The following is a 12,581-nucleotide window of genomic DNA, read 5'->3' on the forward strand; positions in this document are numbered from 1 at the left end:
GTTTGACAGAGAAATAGATTTTATTTTCATTAAATGTAGGTTAAATACATGCATCTCTGTACCAAATACACTACAAACTTCTGAGAGTGGCACCAGTGACAGAAAGTATTGCTACCCTGAAAAGATAAGTGGTTCAGGAAAAAGCAATTCCACACCAACACCACCACCACCAAGAAGCACACAGCTTCAATTGGCAGCTCACAACCAAATAAGCATGACTATTCCTGCTGACTTCAAAAAGCGGGTCAGCTGAAATGGGCAGATTACAAGGCCAAACATAGGTGAATGCATGTGCAGAACCTTTTAACATAGATGTAGTTGAAGAGAACATACAAACTCCAAGCATCTCCAAAAGCTATTTTGAAGTTCTATTAAAGCTGTTCCTGATGTTTTACTGGAAGCAGTTCCCATCCTCAATAATATACTTTCATGTTCTGCCATCACGTCAATGAACCTTTGTAGTCATAATCTGGCTTCTACAAAAAACCAAGCCAGATGAAGTAGCTTTCTTCTTTTCACTTTTATAGTAACTGTTTTTCAATGTTATGACTTTAATTCAGAACAGTTGAGTGCACTTTTTTAAATGTCAATTGAATTTAGAGTAATTGTAAGCTTGAAAACCTTCTTAAAAGTTCTGCTGACTAGAAAACATTCAATTTAAGTATATTCTTTATCTTTAGAAGATTGATAATTGATCTCATGCTTAAAAACAATGAATCCTTCATGGAAACACTCTTAAATGTAGCTAAATACTTCTGTATCAAAAGAGATGATAGACTCTCAAGTGGAAGTAATAAGATTTGCAAATGTTCTTAATTGAATCTAACACATTCTTGGTTCTCTTCATCCTGTGGGAAGCAGGAGTTCCTACTTAAAAAAGGCTTTTCTGTACATACCCCAGTCACTGAGGCACAAAGTCAGAGCAAGGCAACACAGCTTAAAATACTTGAAAATAAACTTCTGTCAAACAAGTTAGCAGATTTTATAATGAAGTGCTGAAAGAGAGCATTCAGGCAAGCAGAATGCACCACAAAGAGGCAGCAACAATAACTTTCAAGCCAATACATACTTGAAATAACACATCAAATTACCACTCAGCGTATTTCATCAATGCATCTAAAAATGTTAGAAATGGCCACTGTGTAGAAGGACTACATCACTGAGAATATAAGCCTTAGAGGAGCCTATCTACAGCGTCAAGCACAGTGATCATTGATCAGCCAAGACACTTGACCAAGTGGCATAACAGTAATTTTTATAAAAAATTATTCCCTACTAAGAGCAACAACTGTTGCCCCGAAATAAAAAAACCCTACACAAGCATCACAGGTTTTAGTCAGAAATCTATTTTTAAAACTTAATTATTTCTGTTCTTTGGTATAGTGAAACTGATACCAAACAGTGCATGAAATCAAACATTTACACTGAGTAGGCACCAGAAACTGAATTACTAAAGAGGCAGCAGCATCCAGATTCAAATATAAAAAGTCTTACTCTAGAATAGCACTTAGTTTTGATGATTACTTTAAAACAGCAAAAGCATTTCCGAATACACTGTATTTGTGCCTGACAAATTCTGTACTGGAAGCAGGAGATATGATACAGAAGCAACTCCACCACTGTCACTCATTTTAGTTTGATCCCAGCTGACTTTTACTACATGCGTCTCCACGGTTATATTTGTAGCTTGTGAAAAATCTGTAACAGCTGGAAGAATAGCATCAGTGGAGCACAATAATATTTCAGAAAACATGAGGTATTGATTTAAAAAAATGTATTTTGCGTATGAATTTCTGTAGAAAATATTTCCTACCTAACCACACTCCATGAGCAAACCATTTCACTTTTTATGAAAGTGTGCGCCATTGCCAATTATGAAACAGGATGTAAAAAGTGTACCAGTGAATACCGACAACCTGCACTGATGACATCCAAGCAGAATACGGAGTTCTAGAGAATCAATAATGAAAATGTGCTGCCACTATAAGTTCATTCTTTCAAGTAGAAGAGCACTTAATATTGTGCATAGCAAAGAGATCAGTCTTTAGACCACACCAAAACACAAATGCTATTATTTATTTCACATTTTAAATGATTTTTTTTTAGTCCATTTTCAAGTTTAGGGAGTATATTTCTGTTTACAGATGTAATTTATCATCAACAGACTAGAGTAACATCCAGCTTCCGGTTACTGTGGCTAAGTCAATGCCGCAAACAACAACTGTACAAATACCTAAGGGCAATTTTCAAAATGATACCTACTTGCTGCTATCCAAATTGCTCTGAGGCTATTTCTAGAGACTTATTATACAAATGCCTGAATTACTGCAACATGATACTGCCTCATAAGTAGTAAACACTGAGCATTTTTCTTATTTGTTCCACCCAGAATGAACTCTCACATAAAATTGAAACTGAATCCAACTTATTTGTCATAATTAGTGCTTACATGAGTAAATCACTATTAAGTATCATTATTTATTTCTAACCTATATTATTCCAAACTCCCTAAAGGATAAGGAATACACTCTGTAGGAATCTGAAAAAAAGAAGCAAAAGATTTGCACTGGAATGTTTACAGTTTTACCAGGAGAAAAAAAACTAAGTATTTTAGCCAACTATGTTGAAAAATTAGGGTGTCTAACTGGAAAAAAAAATTGAATCTGCCTATCCTGCCTATACCTTTAATTAACCTGTGTATCCATTTTGCAATGAAGCCATTGTTTCATTTCTGTTCATTCACTGTTTTTTTACTGTTAGTATCAAATGAATTATTCTATGACTGAACTAGAATTTAAGCTATCGTCAAAAGTCTACACTCAATAAAAGAAAGAGGCAAAGCAGGTAGGCTGGAGTCATAGGGTGATTGAATAAAAAGAAAAAATGAAAAGAATATACAAAGCACAAGACAAGACAAAAAGTTATATTTGTCAAGGTAGACAAATTTTTACCATTTCTCAGAGAAAATGTCCTTAAGAAAGATCCAATGGGACAGGGGATAAACTACAAATACGTAGGAATAGCAGTAAAATTCAGCAAAGGGGAAATTTATTCCTAATATGGTCTAATTTCTTAATAGTCTGAACGCATCAAAGATTCAGCTTTGACTACTTAATTCTCTTCTCTTCTGTAAGCTGGTTTAAAAGAGCTTTGTTCCACATCTTTTATTTTATTTTTTTTTTTTAAACTGGTTCCACAGCCAGCTGTCCATCTAAGCGCTAAGAGTAACGTTGGTCTCTCCTGCCTCAAGGCCAACCAACACCAGAAGGGGTGGCCAGAAACATGCTTAAATAGACTGTTTCATTTCAGTAACATTACAAAACACACAAACATCTCTTCCCTCTTCATTTGGTCACAGAGTGAGTAAAATCTTTGAAGTGATATTTAAAACAAATGATGACATTTAAAAGTCGCACTCACTTGTGCACGTACAGTATTGAGCCAGCAGTGTTCTGTAGCAAACAGTTGATGAAGCAGATTCCTAAGAGAAAACAGAATATTCAGAAAGGGATTTAGTATAGATAGCAAAGATAGAAGCTCAATTACATAATCCAGCATATTGAAAAAACAATTTACTAACCACAGTTGTAGTATACATTGACATGTTGAGTGCCATTTGATTTAGGATTTGTGAAAGACACAAGGATGGATGCAATTTTGAAGGTAGTTCTGATACATTAAGCATTGAATTATTTGCACTAGACAAACATGGTCATACAGTACTAAGCTAGAAATTCAGCTTGCTGAAATTAACATATCATAAACTGTGTAAACTATAACCTCTTTTTTTCCATCTTACTACAAAAACAGACTGCAAAATTTTTCTTTTTTTTTTTTTTTTTAAAGAATTTCCAGACGCCTCCTGGTTTTAAACTTTCTGAAAACAGTCATGACATTGCTGATTTTGATACAATAAGGTAGAAATACATTATCAGATATTTGTTCACATCACTTATTATGATGAAGGCTCTTTCTATAATAAATGACAAATTTACTACTTAGTCTTTAAGACTGATGTGCAAAATGCCACACACACATACACACAAAAAGTATATTTTGCTTATTTTCCATACCGGTAGAAATTCTAATATTATGTTCACAAAGCTTTGAAGCAAATGTCACTCCTTATGGGAACACAAGGGTTTTGCAGTTTTTATTGAATCCTGAAAATTTCTGCTTCTAGAAGCGTCCACATAATAATAATAAGAAAAAAAAAATCCAACAGAAGTTGCCTTGCAATGCAGGATCACTCAGATGTAACCATTAAAATGGAAATTATAGTATAATGAAAGCAAACTCTAGAACCAACCTAGGGAAAACTAGTCATATGAATGAGAAGTAGTTGTACTTTCCACAAAGCTAACTTTTATATGACAGATGTCCAGAAAACATATACAGGAAGTTCTTGAACTCATTTGTAGCAGAATTTTAATACAATATCCTTGGAAGGATATATTAGCATCTTGCATCAGATAGTCTGCTCAGTGTTTTTCCCAGCTAATGACTACAATCCCACATCTCACTGCCACAACACTCCAGAACTTTGCTATGCAATGCAAGCACAAAATAAAAGGAGACTCTTCCCCAAAAGATTTAGCTACCAAGCATAAAGAGTCCTCCCCTTTAAAGAAAAGTGAATATTGTATCTTCCTGAAAAGATCCTCTCAGAATTAAAGCAATGATTCACCACCGGAGATTAGCATTTATTACCATTAAAATTATCCCTGTAAAATTCATATGCCTGTCCTGATTCTAACAATTTACAGCTCTGTTAATTCATGTGAAATAACCATATAAACTGCTTCTAAATTAAGAACTCCTTCAACTATATTAATGCTATCTGCACGTGAATTCAATTTAAGCTAATGAGAATGGCATTCATTAAAGAGAGCTTAAGGAACGTGCCTGGGAACATGTAGCGTGCAAGCTCCGAGTTTTGCCCTAGTTCTTAAACTCAATAAATAGGCTCCCACTTAAAACCACATTTCTACACACTTTACAGCCCAACTTACTACACATTTTCTATGGAATAAGGTAACAAATTGCTGGGAACTTCAAATGGTTAATTTTTGTCAATTTATTTTAAATTCAGGTCAATTTTCATTTTCTATCTGAGGTATACCCTTTTCAAGCTCAGTTAAAAAGGACTACATGCCAAACAAGTTTTCCCAATTTTTGTATCTCTTGGGTTAGGATCTACCCAACTTGGCTTACAGCAGAGCTGGAATTACAGTTCCATAGGGCTTGGATTGCAATTAAACATTGGATATTTAATTTTATATATGTAACACATGAGAATATTTCTTTAGAACATGTACTGCTGTATCATCATAGCTGGTTTTAAAACATGAGTTCTATGCTGCACGTCAGACAATATCAACTACAAAATTAAAAAAAAAACACTTGTGCATTTTTCATCTGCACTCTAAACCATATTAGAGGTAACCAATTTATTATCATTCCTTCAACAGATCACTACTCAATGTTAACAAGGGCTGCACAGAAAAGCTTGCCCTGAAAAGACATTAATGATGCTTAATCCTTAAAAAATAAATGGTAGTGCCTGACATGAGACAGTCACTTCAACTAGCAAGAAGCATTCCAGCAGTGGCCTGAATAACGTATCATTAATGAGTTAAAGCATTTGCTCAAAGCAAACCACTACTACAGCAAAAAACACAATTCATTAAACAAGATAAACTATGTATATTTCATCAAATCCAGGCTGTTAAACAACTTATCACTCACAGAAAAGAGAAAGAAATCCTTTTTCTTGCCGTACCTGGCATAGAAAGAACATAGGAGAGAAACAAAGAAGACAATTCAAAATTAGAGCAAAAAGACTCCTCATATCAACAAAATCTATTGCTGCCAATAGCAACTTGGCAGTTAGTAGCTTTAAAGAGGAGAGAAATTAATCTGTGTAGACCAATCATATTTTCTTTTCCCAAGTTCTACACCTGCTTGCCCATTGTTTCTTAGTTTGTTTAGTTAATCATTTGTTCTTTCCTATTCTGCAGTGAATTTTTCTTTTCCTAACAATAGTTCTCATTCAGGAACTCCCTTTTATCCCTCTCTGTTTTCTCGTACTATAAACAGAGTCAGATTAACTTGAGAACACATTCTCAGAATTGTCTGCATTATCTTGACTTCTTCAGAGCATGTCTCCTCTTCATTTGACCCCAAGACAAAATCTTCCGCCTTACAGTGAGAATACTGAAAAGGACCGTGGCCCCTACAGACTTACTAAGGATTCATGGGAATCCTGCTGGTCTTTAGCCTACTTGTATTATGGATCCTGCCATTAGCCTCAAGAAACATTAGAATGAATGCATGACAAGTACTAGAACCTTCTGGGGCCAATACTCCCAATGAGAAATATAATCAAAATTGATCGAAGTTCCAATTAACGCCTATGATGCCTTGTTCAAGGAAGGGATTAGCAAAGGTATAAACAAGAGCTTTTCTTACAATGGACATATTACATCAAAAGCAAAGTGTTGTCAGTTGATATACTTCCTTTACGCTATGTAGTATAGGCTACATCAAGTTACAACAAATTTCTTTCAGTGCTGACAAAATACTATTACATTGTAGTGGTCTGGTTTTAAAATTCTCCTTTTCTATGCCTGCAGATCTACTAAAGTAATCACTACTCATCTTTCCATGCTCCTTCTGATTTAAAACTCACATAGAAAAACTCTTAGAAAAAAATAGCAGAATAATTTTTTGTTTTGGTTTGTTTTTTTTTTTCCCCTCAGTTGTGATGGTTTTAATTTACCAGTGAAAATTCTATAAATTTCTTAAATGATTATTACTACTTCTTCCCTGATTCCTGATTACTCGTTTTGTCAGAAAATGGGGCTAGTACTGTAACATAGGATCCAATCTCAGGTCATTACAGCGACTCTTTGACTGTCTGAGGCACTAAGCTTAAGTCACACAGATTGAACCATAAAGGTGATTATGGTTTATTATAAAGCATTGATTAATGCTGACTGTGATGCTGTTCATGACAGTTAAATAAGTTCAATCAATTGCAACTGTAATGTTGGCAAGTACATGCAATTCCTTCTTCATCTGTAAAATCAGGTCATCTACTACTTCTTGAACATTTAGCAAAAGAGCACAAAATTGTGACTCATCAAGCTTGTTTTTGCCTAGCAAGTGCAAGAATACAAGTTTTTTTGCCTCCAACTTGTGCTCTATTTGTTAAAAAGTCTAGGAATAGCACATTTTGTTCAGCACTCTGTATTTTCTGCTGTACCAGTATAAACACTAAAAATCAGGGCAATTGCTGCTTTTGCAAAGAACAAGCGAAGAAGTAGTTGCAATTCTGCACAGGGAAGTCCCTTACTGACAGCATAAAAACTTGATGCTAGTCCTCATCTTTCTCCGCAAAGCTACACAGAAAGCCTCTAGAGACAACCGCTAGTAACATTTTAAGAAATCAGTTGCTCTATACTACTAAATTCTGCAGTGCTGGGAAACTCTGGTTCCCACACAAAAACCTCTGACTGTAGAAGAACCCATCCTTCTCACTGGAAAAAGCACTGCCAGTGCTACAGCATTGCCATGCTGGGTAGAAATTGATGCAAGACTAGCACGTAAAATGGCAAGACTCAGCCCAGTGCAGGAAGGAGAGAACTCTGTTATTGCTACTAAAAATTAATTTGAAATATATGCACAATAAATCTGCTTAGTCCATTTTTTTTTTCTACCATAGTTTTAGCCTATCATATAGCACCTCTTCCCACTATCAGGAAGAGGAAACATTTATTTCAGGAAATGAGGGGATAAGGAGGAAGAAGTATTAGATTACGACCTAAAGCAGTGAAGCAACTGAGACCAGTCCATTTTCTAAAGAAAGTAGGTACTTAGCTTATGTATTTGAGATTCCAAATGCAGTTATTTGTAGCCGTGGCTGGTCTGCTCAAGTGAATGAGAAAATGGAGACATAAAAAGTAAAATTGTTTCCTTAAATATATACCAAATTCAGTCCCTATTGTTAGAGTGAAGATTAATTTCTGTCCGTCTTGTGGGCTATCCCACAATTAGGTAAAATATGTAAAGAGGAAAATATGCTAAATTTACAAAACCTATGTAATACTATAAAACAAAGAAAAGGGAAATAAATCATGCAATTTGGTCTACTCTGTTTAGGTTGTTTCAGACTGCAGAAGAACCCTGTCTGAGAAATGATTTTAAATGTAAGTTTGGAATAGATTAACTCGATGAATTTAAAAACCCGCACACTTCCTTAATCAAATGCAATTGAACTTAGCACAAATTTAGCTCCAGATGTAATAACAAAGTACAGAAAAAGTAAGTGGAATACAATATCCCACAACATGACTGAAAAATCCTACTGGTATACGTTCCAATAAACACACAGAATTGTTAATTCCTCTGATGGAGCAGTGCACACTGTACTTAAACTGCAGGAAAGGATCTGGTACAAGAGGAAAATAAATCAGAGGCTTAGCGAAACCTTTACATAAAAGAAAGAATCCATCTAGATGCTGTTAAGGAGCTTGGAGAGTATAATGCACTGAATGAGGCAATGCCACAAGGAAACAAACGTGGAAAGAAATAAGAAAAGTGATGAGAATGCAGTAGGAAAAGCGTCAAAGAATGACATAACTGATGAAGTAAAACAAGAAAACATAGGCAACAGAATGAGACATATGCCACTTGTGAGATCATCATTGAATGCTACAGACCCTTAAGAATGAATTAGAAAGCATCCAAAAGCCAGAAAGCAAAGAATATTTCCCTATATTTACAGCTGAGTATTAAAAATTCATATATATTTTACATATTTGACAAAATACAAAAAAAACATTTTCTTGAGTTACACTACAATTGTAAGATTTTAACATTCTCAGTGTTTTTAAAAAGCTAATTATTTAATCAAACTAAGAAATAACAACAACAACAACAACAAGTGACATAAAGAATACAAAGATTTAAACTCATAAAGCTCAAAAAGGTCTAATGAACTCTGTGGAAAAACTGCATCAAACTCTGTCATTCAGATTTCACTGACGTATCGAACATTTTGCTACTGAAACTGAAGAGGTTTGCATATGGACACAATTGACAGATTTCTGTACCCGTTCAGCACATCCACCGTTGAGAGCAGCTTCCTGTATATTTCTAACACAGTGCTCAGCTAAACTCAATTTAGAACCAGATATTTACCCTTTACCCTCGGATGTTTCATTTGATTATCAGACTCAGAGCATTTTCTAACATACACATTCAAGATAGAGGTCTTGCAAAATATGATTATTGCAACTTCCATTTTCAATAAGGGCAGCAATATTAGTGTTAATCAAATACAGAACCAAGTCTATTCTTCACCATGAGTACTCAAAGATGTACCTCTCCCTTTCACCTTTATCTGTTACAGTAACTAGTCTGTCTCTACCTCTCATTCTGACAATAATTCATACGACAAAAGAAGATGACAGCTGGTTAGCTGTCACAGCCTACTTACAATGGTATTGTTCAGATGCTTCAAGATGTATGCATTTTATTGTAAATTATCTTCATGTCTTATGTCTACCTTGGGGACTTAACTCAGGCAAGACTAGCTCTTTACTCAGCCTAGCTTTAACAGAGCAGCCAACATTAAGAGGGGAAAAAAAAAATTAGAAAAAAAAAAAATCAACAACTTAGATCTTCTCAGATTTTTGCTTTCAGCTATAACAGAATGAGGTAGGGATGTTAAAATTTTATTTACTGTATTCCAAAGGTATTTCTGGTGCTTTTGGTAAACATTTGCATGCACATAATCCTGCAAGACACAGCTTAAGATCAAGTCTAAGGCTTTCCAAGTACATGTAATAACCATACTGATAATAACTGTGGAAGCAGAAAGGCTATCTTTAGGCTAAGTTTAAAAAAATTGAGTAAAGTCGGAAAATTGCCGTTTTCTCTAAATCAAAGATTGTCCCTTCAGACAAAATTAAAGTTTTGAATAGTAGATGACAGACAGGTGAATTGAAGAATCATTAAAATAGCCAGAGAAATGAAAAAAAAAAAAAAAAAAAAATCAACAAAACAAAAACCAACCACATTTAAAATGTGTGACTCAGATACAGCAGCATATTATTTCATGTTAGAGGCAATTTGTTTTCCATAATTGTTGTAGCACAGAAATATTAAGCATATTAACAATAAGCACAGAAATAGTAGGCTGAATTGAATTCAGCCTGCTATTTCAGAACTATTCAGAACTGTCTATGAGATTTTCCTGACATGTCATATATATTCAAATTGCCTCATTTGCTAGTGAAAACAGCAAAAGTTCCATCCCGTGATTGCCAGCCTAGCAAACACAAGATGTGAACTTGAAGCTGTTGCTGTCTTACTTGTTTTGGTGCTGGTAAAGATTCTGAAAAATTATTTCTCCTATATAATGACACTCACAAATTCTCTGTGCATTCTGATTGTCCCTTGACTTGTAAACGTTGTAAAAAATAAAAATTGAAAAAACTCAACTACAATAAAAAAATTGGCTCTGGAGTGAAGGATCAAAAATGTTGTTTGTTGCACTACTCTACATTACCTTGGATATACATCATAAACACTAGTCATCTATGAATGAAACCAGGGATAATTAGCATCATACGCACAGCTATGCATGCGTAATCTCACTAGTTTGCACAAGTTTAAGTGGAGAAAGTGTAACAGGTAAATTTGAAATACTAAGATGTCAAGTTAAATCCTTTTGAAAGCATAATTATTCTTACTCTGTAGTTTTCAAGAGATGTGGGAAGAGGTCCTGCTGCGAGGATATCAACTTAGAAGGCTCTACTGATGAAGACCACCAGATAATTTATCATATGGACCTTAAAATCAATTTCACTGAAAACGCCTTTATTAAAAAGGCACATATGTTGAGTCTACTAACGATTAAAAGAGAAAACATTTATCATCATTTATGCTAGAAAAGAAATTAAGTGATTTTCAAATGGACTCTCTCTGTACTTTCTAGTCAAGATTATTAAGCTAATAAAAAAGGTGACATTTCAAACAGTTGGTGTTTTCCTTATTAAGAATGTATCAGCATCAGACCATTTAAGATTTTTATTTTTGTCTCTAAGTCTGCACTTCTAAACATGGCTGACGAAGATAAGAGGTAACCTTCTAATAATATTATATTGGCCACTTTGGTGACTTTAAAACAGGACAAGGATATTAGCATTAGGTTCTAGGCCGTATGTTACTAGTTGTTTTTTTTGTTGTTTGTTTTTTGTTTTTTTCCCCAATAGAAATTGGATTCAGAAACTGAGTTTTAAAATGTAGTTGAATATTTTGAATGGAATCTGCAGTTTTTATCCACATTTTAAAAACAAACAAAAAACCCTATACTACTGTAATTACTAGTTGTGTCCTACAGAGAAAAGTTAGAGCAATAATATACATTCCTTTTTTATCCTTAAATTTACATCTGGAAAAAAGAAAAAAAAAAAACAAAAAACCCCTGTCTTACTGTATTCATTGTTCCATTCAATCTCTACTAGATCTAATAAATGGGGAGTGTTCTTCCTCTCTTTGAAGCTGCAGCATTTGCTCCAGCAACAGCAGAATTTGTGCTACAAAATTAAGCAGCATCTAAACAAAAAGCTAGAAGAGCATTATTCATTCATTATTCAGTGAAATCCACCCTTCACTGATAAATGCAAGGTATGTTGTTACATTATGAACATACATGAGTTATTTGCATGATCACTGAAAAACTTCCAATCATAAGACCTTTACCATTACATTATTTCTTATCAGTAGTTTTTTTCCTGTCTCATGGAAACACTATTTAAACAACTAGTCATTGAATAATAACAGCATTCTTGAGTTTAGTTACAATACATTCAAATTCCTTTTCTTTCTAAACAGAGGACAATTTTGCTGACACACAGCATTCTGGGGAAAAAACAAAACAAAGCAAAGCAAAAAAAAAACAAAAAACAAAAACCGGAATTAATTTATTAAAGGAAAGGCAAGGTTCCAGTAGCTAAACAAGTTATCTATCCCTGGTACCAACTGATTTTGAGGGTTGTCAAAAAAAAAAAAAAAAAAAAAGCTACAATTCTGGTCAAAACTAATGTGTGGGAACTCATTTCATAAATATAAGGAAATGAACTATTTCACTGTACACTTCCTACAGTTCACCCTTTCTTTCTCTGTCCCATTTGTTTCTCTACCTTCTGCACCACCACTTAAAATACTTTTCTGTCTCTGTACAGACGTCCTATTGAAAGTTCAATGATGGAAAAAAATCCCAAGCGCCATATGCTGATAGAGAAAAATTACTGCACATACAGATGTTCACAAGTTGTTGATAACTCTACTGCTGAACAGTATGATCCACATTGATGTACAGGAAGCAAGCTTGCAAAATCTTCATCAAATTTTAGTTTTATTTAATAAAACAACAAGCCTAAGTGCTAACTATTTGAAATGCTGCTGGTTATCTAAGTAATACTTGAAGATTTCTTACACGTAAGAAGAGCTGGCAGATATTAATGGGAAGTTTAAAACATGGAAATATTAAAATGGCTGGTTAACTGCAT

At 34.3% G+C, this 12,581-nt stretch overlaps 1 long non-coding RNA gene across 6 annotated transcripts in view; it reads right to left on the bottom strand.

Moving 5' to 3' along the window:
- LOC104911628 (uncharacterized) overlaps window positions 1-12,581 on the bottom strand; it is a 167,760-nt gene that overhangs the window by 63,086 nt on the left and 92,093 nt on the right. For all 6 annotated transcript variants that reach the window (XR_014884270.1, XR_014884271.1, XR_014884269.1 and 3 more), the window contains one exon: window positions 3,421-3,481. This is a non-coding gene — a long non-coding RNA (uncharacterized LOC104911628). The remainder of the gene's footprint in view (window positions 1-3,420; window positions 3,482-12,581) is intronic.

This window comes from Meleagris gallopavo, chromosome 7 (assembly GCF_905368555.1).
Source record: "Meleagris gallopavo chromosome 7, MGAL_WU_HG_1.1, whole genome shotgun sequence".
Taxonomy (NCBI): Eukaryota; Metazoa; Chordata; class Aves; order Galliformes; family Phasianidae; genus Meleagris; species Meleagris gallopavo.